The 19,080-nt window shown below is 43.0% G+C and overlaps 2 protein-coding genes across 7 annotated transcripts in view; both read right to left on the reverse strand.

Annotated features, from left to right (window-relative positions):
- CSDE1 (cold shock domain containing E1) overlaps positions 1–8,058 on the reverse strand; it is a 50,636-nt gene extending 42,578 nt beyond the window's left edge. For all 6 annotated transcript variants that reach the window (XM_063450392.1, XM_063450367.1, XM_063450383.1 and 3 more), the window contains exon 1: positions 7,951–8,058. The gene's annotated coding sequence lies outside the window, so the exon portion shown is untranslated. The remainder of the gene's footprint in view (positions 1–7,950) is intronic.
- SIKE1 (suppressor of IKBKE 1) overlaps positions 1–19,080 on the reverse strand; it is a 223,812-nt gene that overhangs the window by 119,964 nt on the left and 84,768 nt on the right. The gene's annotated exons all lie outside the window — the stretch shown is intronic.

Genomic DNA, 19,080 nt, shown 5'->3' on the forward strand with positions numbered 1-19,080 from the left:
CTAGTAGCCATCTGAGAAGTGTCTAGTGAAAGGGGTCTCTAGGCTGTAATGTAAACAGTGACTCTTGAAAAGCCAAGTGTTTACTGCAAAAAGATTGAAGGGACTGATTCTACTCCCCAGAACAAATACAATATGCTGTAGTTGTTCTGGAGACTATAGTGTCCCTTTAAGTCATGGCTCTGGCAACAAATGAGAAAGCCTCAAAAAATAGATCTATTTGTGTTCTCCTGGAACAACCCCACCTCCCCAATTGTGTGATCAAAACAATACAAATGCAGTAGAAGAGGAAAATAAATCCATCCCTTGGTGGTATCTTCTCATAAAGTACTAATGTGTAGAAATATTTTAGATCTTACCATCATGTGCGACTTGCCATCAAAGATCACGTGGTCATATTTCCTATGCCTGACACTTCAACACTGGGCAAAGCTACCACTATCCAGAAGGGTCAATTACAAAAGGCAGGCAGGGAATTTGCTTTATCTATAGATCCACCAGATATCTTGATGATGTAGTCTTGCCCATTGCAAGAGATCATCAGCGACATCGGTTCCTGGTGCTGAAGTTAACCGCTGAGTGAAAAATGGCACCACTTGCAAGAGACAGGTTCAGTTACGTAAATCTCATCTTAGCCTGCCTCCCTGCCCAGGCGACATCACAGTGGTCTTTGCTAATTCTGCAAAGATCACAGACTATGAACACCACACAGGGACAAGTTGTCACCATTTAACTTGTCCCTGTGTGGTGTACAAAGTAAAAACTGTAAGTGTACTAAAATATGCTCCAAGGAAATAGAAAGCTCTTGGGGAGTAAACAATGCAGACTGGGGAAGCTTTTCAGCTTGCCAATCACCAAAATCCCTTCACATGGCAAATACTGCAAAATCTGCAAGTCATGGTCTCAGAATACAGAAGCCAGAGCGCTTGTACGAAATACTCAAATCTGCAGCTATTAATAGGCACTGGAGCAGTCCGCTATAACAGCTGCATGAGAATTCCTTCAGAGACCTAAATGTGCGCAGCTGTTAGGAACAGGATTGTCGTATTAAAAAAAAAATTAAAATAACCCACACAGATGTATAAAAAGGGCCTAAATGAACGTCATGTAATTTCACAAAAAAAAAACCCAAAACAAACATTAGGATACAGACAAATGTAAAACACTTATCAATGTTCGGGCTCCCATTTAAACATTAACCATATTAATATATTGACTAGAAAAAAAAGTGGGTAATTCCATAAAAAGGGTGTTCAGAAATGTAGTGCAGAAATGGTGTTGGCAGGGGGGGGGGGGGGGGAGGACCCGCTTAGGGAGGCCTGTCTTGACGTTGGCAGGTGGGCATTCCCTCCAATGACCTCCATTTGTCTAAATATAGATAGGGATTAAGGAGAGAGCGCAGGTAACTTTCTTTTCTTTGGTTTAAGCCAAAAGTACTGCTTAAATTTTACTGCTTCAACAGTAGCACCCCACACAGTTGAGATTTGATTTGATACATAGTGAGATGGAAGAACGTTGTGCTATAGACAAAAAATGCTGGATAGCAAAATTCTGGTCTAGAATACATAAACTGGTACAAACGATCCTGAAGGTCACGATACCATTCCCCCCCCCCCCCCCCCCCCAACACTTTATCCTCACTACACCGCCAAAGGGTCTACCAAAATTTCAGACCCTTCTCTTTAACCACTTAATTGGGGCAGCGACTCAACTCATTCCTAAATACTGGAAACAGCCACAAACTCCCACAATAAGAGAATGGATTCTAAGAGTCAAGGGCATCAAACAGATGGAAGAACTAACTTACGCTAAATCAAAAAAATTACGCTAAGTACACACGAATTTGGGAACCGTGGCATGCATTCATTCACGTCACCCGAGCTAGACCCAAACAACGGTACTAGGCTGTGACGTGAATCAAGTAGTACACATTGACATATGACAGCGCGAAGGGACCTTCCTCCTCCCTTCGCCCCCCTTACCTCTCCCCCTCCTCCTCCACCCCCTCTCCCTCTTCAGAGAACCCCAACAGACATCTAATTCCAAGTATTCTAGGGATCGGATGCGACCCTTCGACACGATGCCTATCCAAGTATCTACTCCCCACCAGGACCGCGATAGGTAACCTTTAGTATGCGTACATGTTGTCTATATGACTCTACAGTCACCATTACTCAGAATTGCATACAGTCATTATTGTAACCACTATCACTATCAGTGTACGATATAACGTGACCTTGTATTGTTTAAATCTTACGCTCATACCGAAATTCAATGTTATTTGTATTACCAATCGATACCATGTATATTGCATAATATATATATAATCGTCTGTTTAATCATTATTCAACAATGTACTGCTTCATACATACCTTGAAAATAATAAAAAATTGAAAAAAAAATAAAAAATGCTGGATCTCCAACAAATTGGGTTTTCTGATTTTGGATGGTATCACAAGGTGTCTGCGCCCTAACCAGGGACCATTCCATTATAGAAGCAAATTTTTTATTTCCTGCAGCAATATAAGGCCATGTAATTTCCCCACAACATTCTCGAATACCGGAATCAAGTTTTAAAAAAAAAAAAAAAAAAAAAACCCACACAACATTTGTCACCTAAAAAAATCAGCTTGGATCTTACCATCACAAGATCAGAGTTATTCCACCATCCCTCTCAGGAGTGTGCTACAGAGACTGAATTTTACTATCACAATTGGAGTTTGCCAGTCTTAAAGGGACATTATATGCTCACAGACCACTTCCACTCATTGAAGTAGTCTGGGTGCTGTGTCCTATGTCCTTAACTCTGCAAATGCAATTATTGCAGTTTAAGAAATTGCAATAATTACCTTTGAGGGTTAACTCCACCTCAAGTAGTGGTCTACTCGATAGCAACTAGAGGGACTTCTGGGTAGTATGGCGACTTTTGGTTGCCTGACACTGGACATTCTATGCACGATGAAATCCAGCAAGCCCAAATCCCTATTGTACATGCTTTCCTATGGGAGAAGTACTAATGCGAGCACTGCGTCTGAGGGCGGGGGAGGAACGGAAGCAAAGTCTGAACCAGTGCTGAGGTTTTTAATCCCTTATGCAACCAACTACAAATTACTCAAGTTGAAAACACAATACTACACAAGTCTGCAGTAGAACCGAAATGTTATACAAGGGTCCTGGTTAGGCTACTTTCACGCAGATTTGCTTGGGGAGTAGAGGGTGTATTCCCTATGTGGCACGTATGATGTTAAGTGCCTTAATGAGAGATGTATAATTTATTTTCTCACCCCTAATTGTTTTTCCTGGGAAGCTAAAGGTTTTGTGCAGCATCTTAGATGTTGCTAAAACTGCACTCTTCTGGACAGTGATCCCTGGAATCTGTTAAAGCCAAGCCCCAAGTGCTCCGATCACAAAACTGGACTACCACCACTGCCACATCTTTTCAAGCTCCTTTTTCAGTCCTTGGTATTTGTCCACCTCATGTTCTTCCTTCTTGATGTTCTTGTCACTGGCTTTTGCCACATCAACCACCACCACGATGTTAAGCTGGTTTGCCAAAACAAGTGTCTGTATCTGAAAGTCCCACAGGATCTTAGCCCTGTAATTTTCAATTACCCTTCGGCAAGTCCAGCACACAATCCCAGCAATTTAGATGGGACGCTCAGTGTATGCTGTTCCTGCTAATATCTTGTACCTGGCTACTATGTGCTGGATTGTTGCAGAGGCCTCTCTGCACAGTCTGCACCTTGGTTTTGTGACCCCAGCTTCTATAGTGCTTGCGCCAAGTGTATTCCTATGCTGCTAGGATTAGTGCCTCAGTGCAGTCTGTGTCCTGCAATAATGTGAGGCACATCCACCATCTGCCAGTTGTACACCCCACGGAGAGGTTTGTCTTGCCATAGAACCACATTTTCTGCATCCTGTTTCAGACATTCCCTTAGTTGTTCATCTTTGTCATTTACTCGTTGATGCTCTGGGTTTCATCCAGGTCTGTGGCCATGACACTCAGTCCCTGATCTCCTTGCTTTCGGAAGGTGCACACTACCTGGATGGAATCCTCCATTCATAGTGAGTAGTTTCTGGATTTTGACATCCATGGTGACCAGCTCTTCTCTTGGCCAGGTTATTATTCTAGCTGGGTACCAGATGACTGGATCTTGTTCTTGCCATTGAAAAGGGACTTCAGGACCTGTGACATTGATGTGTGACTGAGGTTACCTGTCTTTTCCTCATGGTTGCCTTGTGTTTAAGGTACCATGAGGTCCTTGTAGACATTCAATGTGTCTCATATTTGACCTTCTGTCCTGATCATCTTGCCTCTTTTGACCTCACCCACACTTCTCTAGTCGCAACGAGATTCTGATGTCCTGCTGTATATCCAAGTTAGGAGGATTAGGGAGTCAATGCCCCCACTCACTCTTGGCAAACAGTGTTTTGTCATCTTTACCCAGTAGGTGTGGGTCATAGTAGGTCCTGGTCTAAACAAATCTTTAAGTGGGCTATTCATGGTTAGATATCTTCCAATGTGATGTGACAGGTTCTTTTTCTGAAAGCATGCAGTAGTCTGCTTTCAGTTCTAGTAGCCACAGAGTCTTGGTGGCAAGTGATGCTTCTCTCCCCCATATGTTCAATCTTTGGCTGGATAAGTGGTAACCCTGCAGTTGTGCATACACCATGAATGGATAAAGTACCCTTAGTGTCACTATACCACACTCCCTCCACCTATCTGTTCCTGTACGTTCAGTTGTCTGGTTTCAATTATATGTCTGTTAGTCCACCCATTGTACAGCGCTATATAAATAAAACAGAGCATGAATTTTCTCAGCCTCTGCTTCTCTGGTTATCTGCTCAGTCTGGTTGCCAGTGCAGTCAGCCACTGCTTAGCAGTTTCCAGTGCCTCTGGTACATGCATACCCTTGTATTTGCCCAGTAGGTAAGGTCTATCTGATCGTTCCACCTCTGAAGTTGATATAGCTTACTAACTACTTACGTGTTGCCTTTGTGGTGGGCATTTTTTGTCCCTTCAGCCTGATCTTTTAGTCAGACTAATGTTGTGGCATACGATCTTGTTGGTCTTTGATGGTGTTGGCATTGTGGACAGTGCCTCAGCCAGCATATTGTCTGGTGACAGTTTCCCCAGCGTTTTTATGATATCTTGTACGGTGGTCAAGGACTGCTAGCTTTTCTATGATCATCTTATACCCATTATGCCATCTTGAGCAAGAGATTCAGGTTAAGAACCCTCTTAAGGTATCGGAATACACCAAACCTCATACATGAGGAGGAAGAAATTCTATCTAATTTTAGTTGTGACACTAGCTTCCTCTTGACAATGTTCAAATGTTGTGTAACTAGCTGTTTTGGTGTTAAGGTAGATGAAGGTCTCTAATTCATCCATAGTTCCCTTCCAAAATATATGTTTCATGTACCCCCTCATTGGGTTTGCTGTTGTACTAGCATTCAAGCATGTCTAGGTTTTCACTGTGTCCAGAACGACAACTTAGTTACTATAATAAACACATATCCATCTCTGATATACCGATACGCCTGATGTCTGTCAATAGAAGCGTTATTAGCCAAACGGGTATGCTCCGTAGTATAATTATTTAACAAATATTTCACTATTTGTAACCAAGGTTTTCAAAGCCAGCAGACGTGCGAGGAGTTACATTCCTCCCACTTAGAAAAGACTACTTTCCTGTTAGAAGTATAGACAAAGAACTGTGTATGCCAAGCCTGCCAAGTTAAAATTCCTGTTTTTTTTTATTCTCTTTCAATATATTTAATGTATATTATTTTTAAAATATTTTACCAGGAAAGATACATTGAGATTTCTCTCGTTTTCAAGTATGTCCTGGGTATATTCAACAGCTTAACGTGTAGAATCTCAGAACCAGTATTGACTGCTTTTCCTCTATTGAAATAATGACGTGCTCCTATACTTCCACTATTCCGGCATCGGATTGGTTCACTGGAAACTGCTTTTCAGATGGCTATATGGCTAACACCTACAGAAGGAAAACCAAAAATTTGCTTTGGAAGAAATAGCTCCCATGATCCCATGCCAGGATGTCACTCTAAAAAGGATATGTACTGAATGATGGTGCCTTTGAGGTAAAACAGTGTATAGAAAAATACAAAATGTATGTTTCAGCATTTTTAGAGATCACAGTGCTTTAAGTTTAAACAACCCAACCATAAGGTAAGCTGTATAATTTAAGAAAATATACCACATAGTAAAATAAGACCTGGTTATTACTTTAGTCAGACACATGGCAGGTTTACAGAGCACACCCCTCCACCATTTATGGTTTATGCATAAAGACATGCTCGGTCCACATGGTCAACCTGCAATGAAGATAAACAAGCAAAGCCTTTTCACTATGAAGTTTCAAAACTATATGCAGCAAAGCTATTGCAATGGTGAAAGCTAATCTAATGTTAGCATGCATCCACCAGAAGTATAGAAAATGTATAAAACTTATCCTTTAAAAATAGAAAAAATACACATACCTCCCATATTACAAAATGGGCTAATAAACGACAAAGCTGTATTTACACCTTTTTTGATAAAATAATGGATATCACTTTCTTAGATGCAATATTCTAAGCACTGTAACTGTGTCAAAAGGGCACTTTTTGATGGATTTTGCCCTATGCATGTCCATTTGGACAGTATCCCAAAGCCCACACAAGCACAAAACCAAAAACAATTCCAACCACCAGGTTTTAATTGTATGCATTAGGGGAGGGGCAGTCCTATTATGGACCTCCAGCTGTTTATAACACCTCCTGCCAGCCAACAAAATGTTTACATTAAATAAGAAAAAAAAATAAAAAAAATAATAATATATATATATATATATATATATATATATATATAAATAAATCTGTTTTCAGCTACACTAGCTTTAAAAAAAAAATGAAAATACCAAAAACATTGATGCAGTTGCACGGGAAATGCAGTTGCACGTGTCTTACATGTTTCCTTCCCCTTAAGAGAGAGATGAGCTATGATGAGACAGTGCTATCCAGATCCACCATTTTTCCCTGGACACATTAACACGTGCTGGTGAGCAGCCCTGGAGCATGTGTTAATATGTTACTAGGAGCAGTCATTTAAACAGTTTGCCAGATTCACTGATTTCCTTCCTGTGTATAGACTGCACACACTGCAGGCCAGCACTTCATGTACAGCCCTCCAACAATCACATCAGCTGGTTTCCAATCAGTTTATAAGCCCTAAAACTAAAGGCCGTAAAATGCACCAAGGAAAACACACACCGAAAAAAAAAAACCAGCACACCGGTCATGTGAGTTAATATTGCGACACCATGGAGAGGGAAACAAAAAACCCAGCATGAAAGGAAGCACATTCCCAGATCAGCCCGGTGCTTGCAGGGATTTGTAGTTCTCCCAACAAGTCCCAGTCCAACTGAACACGCCAAGGCGGACTACAACTCCCAGCGTGCCGCATCACGGGCCCAGGAAGGTCGTGGCCTGGCCAGCGCGAGCCGCGGATTGAGTCTGCGCCCTCCCATTGGCCGTGCCTGCCCGAGACCCAGCCCTCCGGCACCGCATTGTGTGCACCCCTATTGTCCGCTACTCCCCACCACAGTGACTGGCAGCCTCGCCATCAATACACAGCCATTAGCACGGCGAGCTGCCGCGGACTACGCTTCCCATGATGACTAGCCAGCCGGAGAGCCGGCCGAGCATCACGGGAAACGTAGTCCACACGAGCTCCCGCGCCAAAGGCTGGCCATTACGATGCAATAAGGCGCAACACTAAGGGCCGACTAGCCAGCAGCAGATACCCTCTCCGACCCCCCACCATCACTGCACTCCCCCGCGGCATGCCAGCCCTTCCCGACACCCTCACCGCCTCAGCCAGCCATGTGCTAAGACAATGCTGGGGTCTGAGGGCAAGATACCCGCTCACAAAGACAAACTCACCCCAACAGCTCACAGCACCATCACCAGCGCCGCCATAAGCAGCACGGCACATTACGTAGGAATAAAACACGGAGTTCTCGCGAGAGCTTGTAAAGCCGCGGGATGGGGAGGGGAGGGGGGTGGCTGGCGCGTGCGCGGTGTGGAATGCGGCGCTGGCGCCGAGCCTTGGCGCATGCGCAGTAGCGCTGACACGGAAACATGGCAAGGGTGATGTCATGCTGTTTGGCTGCAGACAAGGGTTTCGCAACCTTCTTCTTTCTTCAGACTCATAAAACTGTAGGACAGGGATTGTAAACAAAATGCTAGGATCCAAGACTTTTGCAGAACTAGAACTCATATGATGGCTTGCCAGCCTGTAAGGGACACCCCCCATATGTAGATATAATAAAAAGAAATGACACATTACTACAGTCCCTGCAAACAGGCCGCGCAGCTTATACAGTGATGGCTTCCCAGGCCTGGAAGTGGTTCAGCCAATCCGGAGGATCGTGTATTGTCATTGAGTCGACTCTCACCCTGTCTCCACTTCTTCAAAAAAAAAAATTTCTTTAGGAAAGCATATCAATGAAACCAGACATCTCAACGTGCAAAAATGCATTTCAGGGTGGTGGCTTCACCAACTACTATGCCACCCTCCCTCCCCCCCCCCCCCCCCCACACACACAAACATGCACTATTATATATATTCACACACACACAATCAGATACACACTGACACATTGAAATACACACTGGCACATACACTCAGATACACAGTGACACAAAGATAGAGACACTGGCACGTACACCACGACACACACAGGCATACACAAACAATGATACACACACTGGCATATACATTCAGATCAGGGTGACCAGACATCCCAGTTTTCACCTGTTTGTCCCAGCGTCCCGAGAATCATAACGCATAAATGTCTCAGTTTCTGCAGAGCCGGCTCCTTTCCCCATGTGCTGAGGTTGACAACGGAGATCCTTTTATCTTCCCTGCCGGCCTCATGCAGAGCAGGCTCTGCTATATGCCTTCCTGGGCCGTTGGGGAGATCAAAGATCTTCCTCAGCGGCCCCAAGGCACTTTGCTGCTACAGCAGAGGGAGGGAGGAAGGGAGCTAGGGCCTGGGAAGCAACATGCTCCTCCCACGAGCAGGCAGGTCGGAGCGTTGCTACGCGTTACCATGGCAACGCTCCAACATTGCACTGTACTCGCAGGATGAGAGAGTAGTCAGCTTGCAGCCAGAGGAGCTGCAGGCTGAACTGTGCGTGCCACCACTGGACCACCTGGGATTCTCAAGTCCTCCCTCCCTGGCTTAAGGTAAGAAGAAGGGTGGGGAGGGTGATATAAATTGACTAATTGAACCCCTACACACACAGCACACCTATTCACACTACACCCCCTCCACACACACATATTGAACCCCTACACAGGGGCGGATCCAGAACCAAATCTCGGGAGGTGCACTGGTGGTGACTAAATGTTATGACTACACCTACCTGGAGGTCCCTCACCGCGTCTCAGTCCATGGCTGCGGCGGTTTACTCTCGGGGCACGCCGAGGACTCCAGTGTGCTCAGCCGTAGGGACAGGCAGCCGGCATCCCTGTGGCACATAAGAAATCTATTCATGAATAGGACTTTACATACGACATAAGGTCAGTTATGTAACCATGTAATTTTCTTTATATACACTGCTCAAAAAAATAAAGGGAACACTTAAACAACACAATGTGACTCCAAGTCAATCACACTTCTGTGAAATCAAACTGTCCACTTAGGAAGCAACACTGAGTGACAATCAATTTCACATGCTGTTGTGCAAATGGGATAGAAAACAGGTGGAAATTATAGGCAATTAGCAAGACACCCCCAATAAAGGAGTGGTTCTGCAGGTGGTGACCACAGACCACTTCTCAGTTCCTATGCTTCCTGGCTGTTGTTTTGGTCACTTTTGAATGCTGGTGGTGCTTTCACTCTAGTGGTAGCATGATACGGAGTCTGCAACCCACACAAGTGGCTCAGGTAGTGCAGCTCATCTAGGATGGCACATCAATGCGAGCTGTGGCAAGAAGGTTTGCTGTGTCTTTCAGCGTAGTGTCCAGAGCATGGAGGCGCTACCAGGAGACAGGCCAGTACATCAGGAGACATAGAGGAGGCCGTAGAAGGGCAATAACCCAGCAGCAGGACCGCTACCTCCGCCTTTGTGCAAGGAGGAACAGGAGGAGCATTGCCAGAGCCCTGCAAAATGACCTCCAGCAGGCCACAAATGTGCATGTGTCAGAAACAGACTCCATGAGGGCCCGACGTCCACAGGTGGGGGTTGTGCTTACAGCCCAACACCGTGCAGGACGTTTGGCATTTGCCAGAAAACACCAAGATTGGCAAATTCGCCACTGGCGCCCTGTGCTCTTCACAGATGAAAGCAGGTTAACACTGAGCACATGTGACAGACGTGACAGAGTCTGGAGACGCCGTGGAGAACATTCTGCTGCCTGCAACATCCTCCAGCATGACCGGTTTGGCAGTGGGTAAGTAATGGTGTGGGGTGGCATTTCTTTGGGGAGCCGCACAGCCCTCCATGTGCTTTCCAGAGGTAGCCTGACTGCCATTAGGTACCGAGATGAGATCCTCAGACCCCTTGTGAGACCATATGCTGGTGCGGTTGGCCCTGGGTTCCTCCCCATTTTTTTATTTTTGTGTGATTTTGTTGTCAGCACATTCAACTATGTAAAGAACAAAGTATTGGGGGCTTGATATCCAAGCGGAGCAGTCACATGTCTGACAAGCTCCTGCTTTAAGCATTGATTTGAGGCACTAAAAGGCCATCAACCTGCAGATCAAACCGTGCAAAACTAAAAGCATGATTAAGGGCATCCTGGCGAACCTGCTAATGACAAGCTACTGACGATACTCACCGGATTGCCCGAGCCCGGACATTGCGGTCTACAGGCGAACCTGGCGCCGGAGGGATGGCCGCTCTCCCGCCACTCTAGATTGCCAAACAGACCTATTGTATTTGATCTCAATCCCCCCCCTTTTCTGGACTGGTGGGGGATATCACGGCCCCCACCAGGGTACACCGCCACACCTCCCAAACATAGCAGCTTACACTCACTTTAACGACAATTGGTGAGTAGTGTGCCCAAGATTGCTGCTGCACCGACCAACCACATGCCCAACTGGGAGCAAAAGTTCCAGGCGGCTTTCGACACCCTGTGTGAAGCGTTCTGGACCCGGACCGAGGCCCGCCAGCGGCAACCCACACTCACATCAGTCAAGCCCACGGAGGCTCCAAGCGTGGAACCGACCCCCTGCATTTCCACAAGGCCGGGAGCCAAGAAGAGCAAGTACCCTCCGCAGCATACGCCTGGTGTAAAGCGTCCCTGCAATGCCCCAACATGGAGACATGCTCCCAGACGGGGACCTCGGCGACCTCGCCTGCCTGCACACGGCCCACGCACTCAGGCAGCCCAACACCCTCCAGCATCAATAGGACGCAGTCTGACTGTAGTGAGCAGAGCGCATAGCAGTAAACGCTGGCTGGAAGTAGCGAGATACACAGCCTACGACGTTCCTGAAGACACAGACCACCTGCCCCAGCCTGGATTGCTGGCTAAGGGCATTGGATGACCACGGAACTCTGAGCTCAGGCTTTACTCACAGCTCTCTTATTGTTTTTCTAAGGTTTCTCTAATGTCTCTCTCACCTCCTAACATTATGCTAAAGTCTAAACACATGCGGTAGCCTCTCGGTGGTAAAATATCTTATCAGCATGCCTCCACTACAATACATGATATAGCAAATGTGCATCTAACTATCTCTCTAAGTTTAATTATTTTGACTCTGCTAATGTTAATTTGGTCAGGCCAGTTTAGCTTGTTTAACTCATGCTTTGTAAATCAAACTAATATGCTTTAAACTCGACACTCCTGTACTTAAATATCAAATTAGTGCACTGTTATAACATACCCCACTGTTCTTATTGATATGCTATCACTGTTTTGAACTAGGCATGCGGACTGCCTTTGGGGTACCACATGCCTGTATGTTATCCTCATACGCACCGCAAAATATTTTTTTTCAAAAAATAAAAAAGTAATCGATAATTTTATTTGGCAACATAAAAGACAGAGTGGCACGTAACATTTTATATCATCCTAAATCATCATACGACCTTGGTTTATCACATTTACATTACTAATTCCTAGGGGCATAACTAAAAGTTGTTTTTTTTCTTTATATATATATATATATACACCATTTATATAATTTTTCTTGCTTCCGCAAGTCCAAATTTGTCGGTATTGAAATATAATTTGAATTTGCAAAGATAGCCATAACTTTTTAGATCACTTTTGGAACACTATAATAAATACAATCAAAATAGTGATGCAATTTAACTGTCATTTTTTAGAACACGTTGATAAATATGCCCCATATGTAGAGAATTGAACATTCCCATCATATCTAGTAAAAGGCTATAGTTTTCTTATACACATATCCACATCAAAATATTAGGAGGCCACAATGACTTGAATGCATGTGAAATATATATTTTTCATATACTTTTTTCCTTTTGTTTTCCAGTATCTCTAGTATTTGTAGAACACATGCAAGTACATACAGTTGCAAGAAAAAGTATGTGAACCCTTTGGAATGATATGGATTTCTGCACAAATTGGTCATAAAATGTGATCTAATCATCATCTAAGTCACAACAATAGACAACCACAGTCTGCTTAAACTAATAACACACAAAGAATGAAATGTTGCCATGTTTTTATTGAACACACCATGTAAACATTCACAGTGCAGGTGGAAAAAATATGTGAACCCTTGGATTTAATAACTGGTTGAACCTCCTTTGGCAGCAATAACTTCAACCAAACGTTTCCTGTATTTGCAGATCAGACGTGCACAACAGTCAGGAGTAATTCTTGACCATTCCTCTTTACAGAACTGTTTCAGTTCAGCAATATTCTTGGGATGTCTGGTGTGAATCGCTTTCTTGAGGTCATGCCACAGCTTCTCAATCGGGTTGAGGTCAGGACTCTAACTAGGCCACTTCAGAAGGCCTATTTTCTTCTGTTTAAGCCATTCTGTTGTTGATTTACTTCTATGCTTTGGGTCATTGTCCTGTTGCAACACACATCTTCTGTTGAGCTTCAGCTGGTAGACAGATGGCCTTAAGTTCTCCTGCAAAATGTCTTGATAAACTTGGGAATTCATTTTTCCTTCGATGATAGCAATCCGTCCAGGCCCTGACGCAGCAAAGCAGCCCCCAAACCATGATGCCCCCACCACCATACTTCACATTTGGGATGAAGTTTTGATGTTGGTGTGCTGTGCCTCTTTTTCACCACACATAGTGTTGTGTGTTTCTTCCAAACAACTCAACTTTGGTTTCATCTGTTGAATATAAACACAGTATTTTCACAGCCTGAGAGAAATCAAGCAAAAAAAAAATACAAAAACGGGTTACAGGGGTACAGACAGGGCTTAACCATAAACTATACAAAGGATACAACATTCAAGGAGATGAGGGAGAAACTTTCCAAAACAGAAAGTAAATCCCATCAAGACCAGTACCCCTATGGAGCACTATATACACCTTATGAAAATGTATCACAGACAGTGTGCAAACAACACAGAAAAAATAATGAAGTTTTATTGGTAATAAGTTAAAATCAGCACCAAATGCCTCGAATACATTAGACTGTTAAATCAGTCAATGTGGAAAAAATGCAGAAAAAGATATAAACTCCAGCTTAATTAAATGTAACTAAATTATATTATAATAAAGTAGATACTATGCAAATAAATCACTCAGAATAGCAGAGCGGCTAAAAAATAGCAACAAAAGTGGCAAATAGTATAAACTTATGTGTAGGAAAGAAGCTGGAATGTATCTAATTAAATCCAAATGAATGGAATCAATAACATATAAGAACCCAAAGATCCCTTAATAAAGCCAGATCCTATAGCAGGGGTAGGCAACCTTTTAGCAGCACTGTGCCGATATAGGATTGTGAGGTCCCGTAGCGTGCCGGTCCTATTTTTTAAAATTTAGGTGTGTATGCTGCCGTATTCTGCGTGTTATTTTTACTGCAGTTGCTTTGCATCATTGTATTTGTGCGTATATGAGTTATTATATTGTATATGTTCATTAGTAGTTTATGGTATCGTGTATGATACATATGAATGTGGGCTGTGTATGAGGTCTGCTTGTGGAATTGTGTGTGGATGGATATGTCACATTGTGTGTTTGGTAGTGTGTGTGGGCTGTTTGGGGTATTGCATGTGAAAGGCTGCATGTGGGGTTTGTGTGCATGTATGTGGATTGTTAGTGGGTTACGATTGTGCAGGTAGTGTGTGTGGGCTGTTCGTATTATTTGTATAAGGGGAGGGTTATTCTTCATTTCTGTGTTATGAATGTAAATTAGTGATAGTAAAAATGTCTATTTACTGTGTATACCTGTATTCATTATCTACTCAAAATGGCTGCTAGAGCACCCGCTCCCACCGACTAACTACCTCGTATAACAAGATGGCGCCTACATCCGGAGTAAAATCCCGGGATGATGGTGACATCACGCCTCGTAGGATGTGCATTAGATAAGACACTTAACACCTAACCAATTAGAGATGTATTCTCTCTGTTATCTACATTTTTGTATATGATGTATTTTAGCCTTTATACGGGGCTTGCCGCCCCCTGAGTAAACATTACGAAGTTTTTCATTAACCTGATACCTGTGTCTCAGTGTAATTTACTTCAAAACGTGCACGCATTTATTTTAACAATTTGGAAAGGAGCAGATACGCAGATAAACACTTGGTTTGATCCACAATATCTGTGTATATCTAGCAGTATGGTTGGCTTCCCTGGGTTCCAGTGGGGACCAGGCTGGCCTGGTACAGGTCAAAGACAGGAGCTGCAACAGCAGCTGCAGGCTGCTATACTACGTTGTGGATTCCCATTCACAAGTGCTTGGAGGAAGTGATCTGAGATCATTTCCTCTATGTGCTGCAATGTTTAAATTGAGGATTGTCCTTCACCATCTTTTCGTATTAGCAGATATTTGAAGTTTTACTGGGACTCCTGATAGGCCAGAGCCTGTTTGGCTCTAGCAGCCTTGAGTGCCGTGCAAAGACACCTCGAGTGCCGTGCACGGCACTAGTGCCGTAGGTTGCCTACCTCTGTCCTATAGTATAAATCAAAGTCCTGTACCCTAATACAACTACTCGGATTAAACTAGCCCTATAAGCATCACAAACTGTGAAGAAATCGAAAGGACAGAGAGGAGTAAATATAGTGGAAAAAAAGGTTAGGAAAAATAAGGGTTCTTATTGCTCCATTTAGACTGTATGAAGTAGAGAGCAGGAATTCAGCCGGCAAAAAGAGAGAGAGAATCCCTGCTTAGATAATGCGTATAAAGTGGTAACCAGCTACCTGGAAACAGTCTGCAAAATAGTGAAAAAACACACACCCAGAGCCCAACGCACATTTCGGCGATAGTATTTGCCTTTCTCAAGGGCACAAATATCAAGGGATGATCCAGTTGAGCTTCAGCTGGTAGACAGATGGCCTTAAGTTCTCCTGCAAAATGTCTTGATAAACTTGGGAATTCATTTTTCCTTCGATGATAGCAATCCGCCCAGGCCCTAACACAGCAAAGCAGCCCCAAACCATGATGCCCCCACCACCATACTTCGCAGTTGGGATGAGGTTTTGATGTTGGTGTGCTGTGCCTCTTTTTCACCACACCAAGTGTTGTGTGTTTCTTCCAAACAACTCAACTTTGGTTTCATCTATCCACAGAATATTTTGCCAGTACTGCTGGCTCCAGGTGCTCTTGTGCAAACTGTAAACGTGCAGCAATGTTTTGTTTGGACAGCAGTGGCTTCCTCTGTGGTATCCTCCCATGAAATCCATTCTTGTTTAGTGTTTTACGTATTGTAGATTTGCTAACAGGGATGTTAGCATTTGCCAGTGACTTTTGTAAGTCTTTAGCTGACACTCTAGGATTCTTCTTCACCTCGTTGAGCAGTCTGCGCTGTGCTCTTGCAGTCATCTTTACAGGACGGCCACTCCTAGGGAGAGTAGCAGCAGTGCTGAACTTTCTCCATTTATAGACAATTTGTCTTACCGTGGACTGATGAACAGCAAGGCTTTTGGAGATACTTTTATAACCCTTTCCAGCTTTATGCAAGTCAACAATTCTTAATCATAGGTCTTCTGAGAGCTCTTTTGTGCGAGGCATCATTCACATCAGGCAATGCTTCTTCTGAAATGCAAACCCAGAACTGGTGTGTGTTTTTTATAGGGAAGAGCAGCTGTAACCAACACCTCCAATCTCATCTCATTGATTGGACTCCAGTTGGCTGACATCTCACTCCAATTAGCTCTTGGAGATGTCATTAGTCTAGGGGTTCACATACTTTTTCCACCTGCACTGTGAATGTTTACATGGTGTGTTCAATAAAAACATGGCAACTGTAATAAGTGGGGGGATGTGATTAACAGCCAAACTGTATGCCAATGAAGTGTTATTGCGTTCTAATACAGGGATTCAAGCCCCCATTCTACCCTTAGGCAATAATGGATTCCTCTGTGAAGCACATGACCTTTCACCAGCAAAATCAGTTGGGTTGTTGATAAACTCCTCCTCCATTCCCTTCCAATGCAACCCCCCTTCCCCCAGGAGGCACTCTGGTTCTGTTACATCCTAAAGGATTGACTAAGGGAGGTGTGTCCAGCAGAAGGAGGGGCTAACCTGTTTAAAGCCCTGTGAATAGCACATTTTCTGTCTCTTTTGAATTACCTCTCTTCACCTTCTCTCTCTCTCTTCCCTCTCCCCACTATACACACCCTCTCTCTCTTACTCTCAGCTGCTGATCGATGGAGTGGTAACTGTATCACGTGTCTATGTCTGTTATACTATGTTAGTTTAGCCTACTTTCTATTCAGTCAATGATTAGTTTTAGTAGCAACATATACTAGCCTATTTCTAATGTATATGTATTGTTTATTTGTTTAATTAGCCTTTCTTAATAAATATTATTGAATTGCCGAAAGCAAGGAGTGTGACTTTACACTCGGTTTTTAAGTTATTATTTTAAGTTATTATTTTTAGTTATTAATGTTATTATTAATTCCAAGTTTATTCCAACTTTCAAGTTAAACGTTTATTACAGCAACATTTCATTCTTTGTGTGTTATTAGTTTAAGCAGACTGTGATTGTCTATTGCTGTGACTTAGATGATGATCAGATCACTTTGTATGACCAATTTGTGCAGAAATCCATATCATTCCAAAGGGTTCACATACTTTTTCTTGCAACTGTATACCATGACTTCGTGGTAGAGTAAATCTATTTAAAAAGTGAGGTTTCCCAAACTGCTCTATCCCCTGCAAGCCCTCCCACTTATGCTCTCTAAAAAGAATAAACTAGATTTAATTAAAATTATTTTTAAAAAAAGTTTGTCATTTTATATATGGAACTACTCCTCTGCACCCATAAGTCTAACCAACCTGAATCAATTAAAATTGAACCTGCTTAATGCACACAAGATGGGAGCTCCTACTCTATATACATACACAGATTGAGAAACCACTGTAGTACATCCTATCGATTTAACAGCATTACTACACATCCCTTAACAGTTATTACTGTTTCATAAAGGCCTATAGTAGACCTACTGAATCATCACCAAAAATGTTTTAGTAAAATAATTTTAGCAGCCCATAAGACTTTTTTTTCTAAATGGTGGGATTCTATGGTCATTTACTTGTTGCCAAATATTCCCTTTCTATATAAAAGTTCTGCAAAATGTGTTGGCACTATTTAAAGGACCACTCTAGGCACTCAGACCACTTCAGCTTAATGAAGTGGTCTGGGTGCCAGGTCCAGCTAGGGTTAACCCAATTTTTTATAAACATAGCAGTTTCAGAGAAACTGCTATGTTTATAAATTGGTTAAGCCTTCCCCCTAATCCTCTAGTGGCTGTCTCATTGACAGCCGCTAGAGGCGCTTGAGTGATTCTCATTGTGAAAATCACAGTGAGAGCACGCAAGCGTCCATAGGAAAGCATTGTAAATTCAGCCGACGGGGCGGAGAGGAGGAGGAGAGCTCCCCGCCCAACGCTGGAAAAAGGTAAGTTTTACCCCTTTTCCCCTTTCCAGAGCCGGGCGGGAGGGGGTCCCTGAGGGTGGGGGCACGCTCAGGGCACTCTAGTGCCAGGAAAACGAGTATGTTTTCCTGGCACTAGAGTGGTCCTTTAAACCCTAATAATAATAATAATAATAATAATAATAATAAATGCCCTGTATTATCACAATTAAATAAGGTATTTATAAATAAATAACACATTTATAAAAATGTGTTTATAAATGATTCTGCTAACCACTGGCTACATCCCCATGCATACCTCTAAAATGAAAGTGTCCCTCTTTGTCCATTTGAAATGTTGTGTGGTACATTTTAATTAACCAGATGTGCCTTTTAAAATGCTTTTGTTTGTATTTGGGAATGATGCTCTCAGTCAACAAATGCATTTCACTCCACTTGCACAGTCATATGATCTACCCTAATAAAAATGACTGGGCACGTCTCCTGGTTACTCTCACAACACAAGACAACTGCCAATTGCTTCTAGAAAGTAAACACAGTCATGTGAAACAGCTCTAAATGTAGCCTATGTCCTATGACAGTTCAGAATTGTGTTGTCCTGCAGTACACTCTTCCAGACAAAATTAAGAACCACTAAATGTTTATAACAAGTGCAATGAATGGTAAAGGGGAACACAAGAAAGGGTAGATCTTGTTGAGGAGCTTACAGTGAGAGAAACATGGTAGGCTACACACAGAGACAGAAGGAAAAATGTGTATGTTATAAATTGGGAGGTGGGGGGGGGGGGGAGTTTGTATTTTATTTTTCTTTATTTTGGCAAGTAGTCTAAAAAAAAGATTCTAAATTTACTGTAACAATTGGTTGCAGGGTGTTTTGGAAAATCAATCACTATGATTTTAGAAAGAGATTCTTTAGAACGATGCCTTTTAACAGGCAAGTTTTGGCTCAACATTAACAGTAGATAGTTTTCAAAAAGGGCTCTTTCTTCAGAATAGACTTACTAGC

The sequence above is a fragment of the Pelobates fuscus genome, chromosome 1, assembly GCF_036172605.1.
Source record: "Pelobates fuscus isolate aPelFus1 chromosome 1, aPelFus1.pri, whole genome shotgun sequence".
Taxonomy (NCBI): domain Eukaryota; kingdom Metazoa; phylum Chordata; class Amphibia; order Anura; family Pelobatidae; genus Pelobates; species Pelobates fuscus.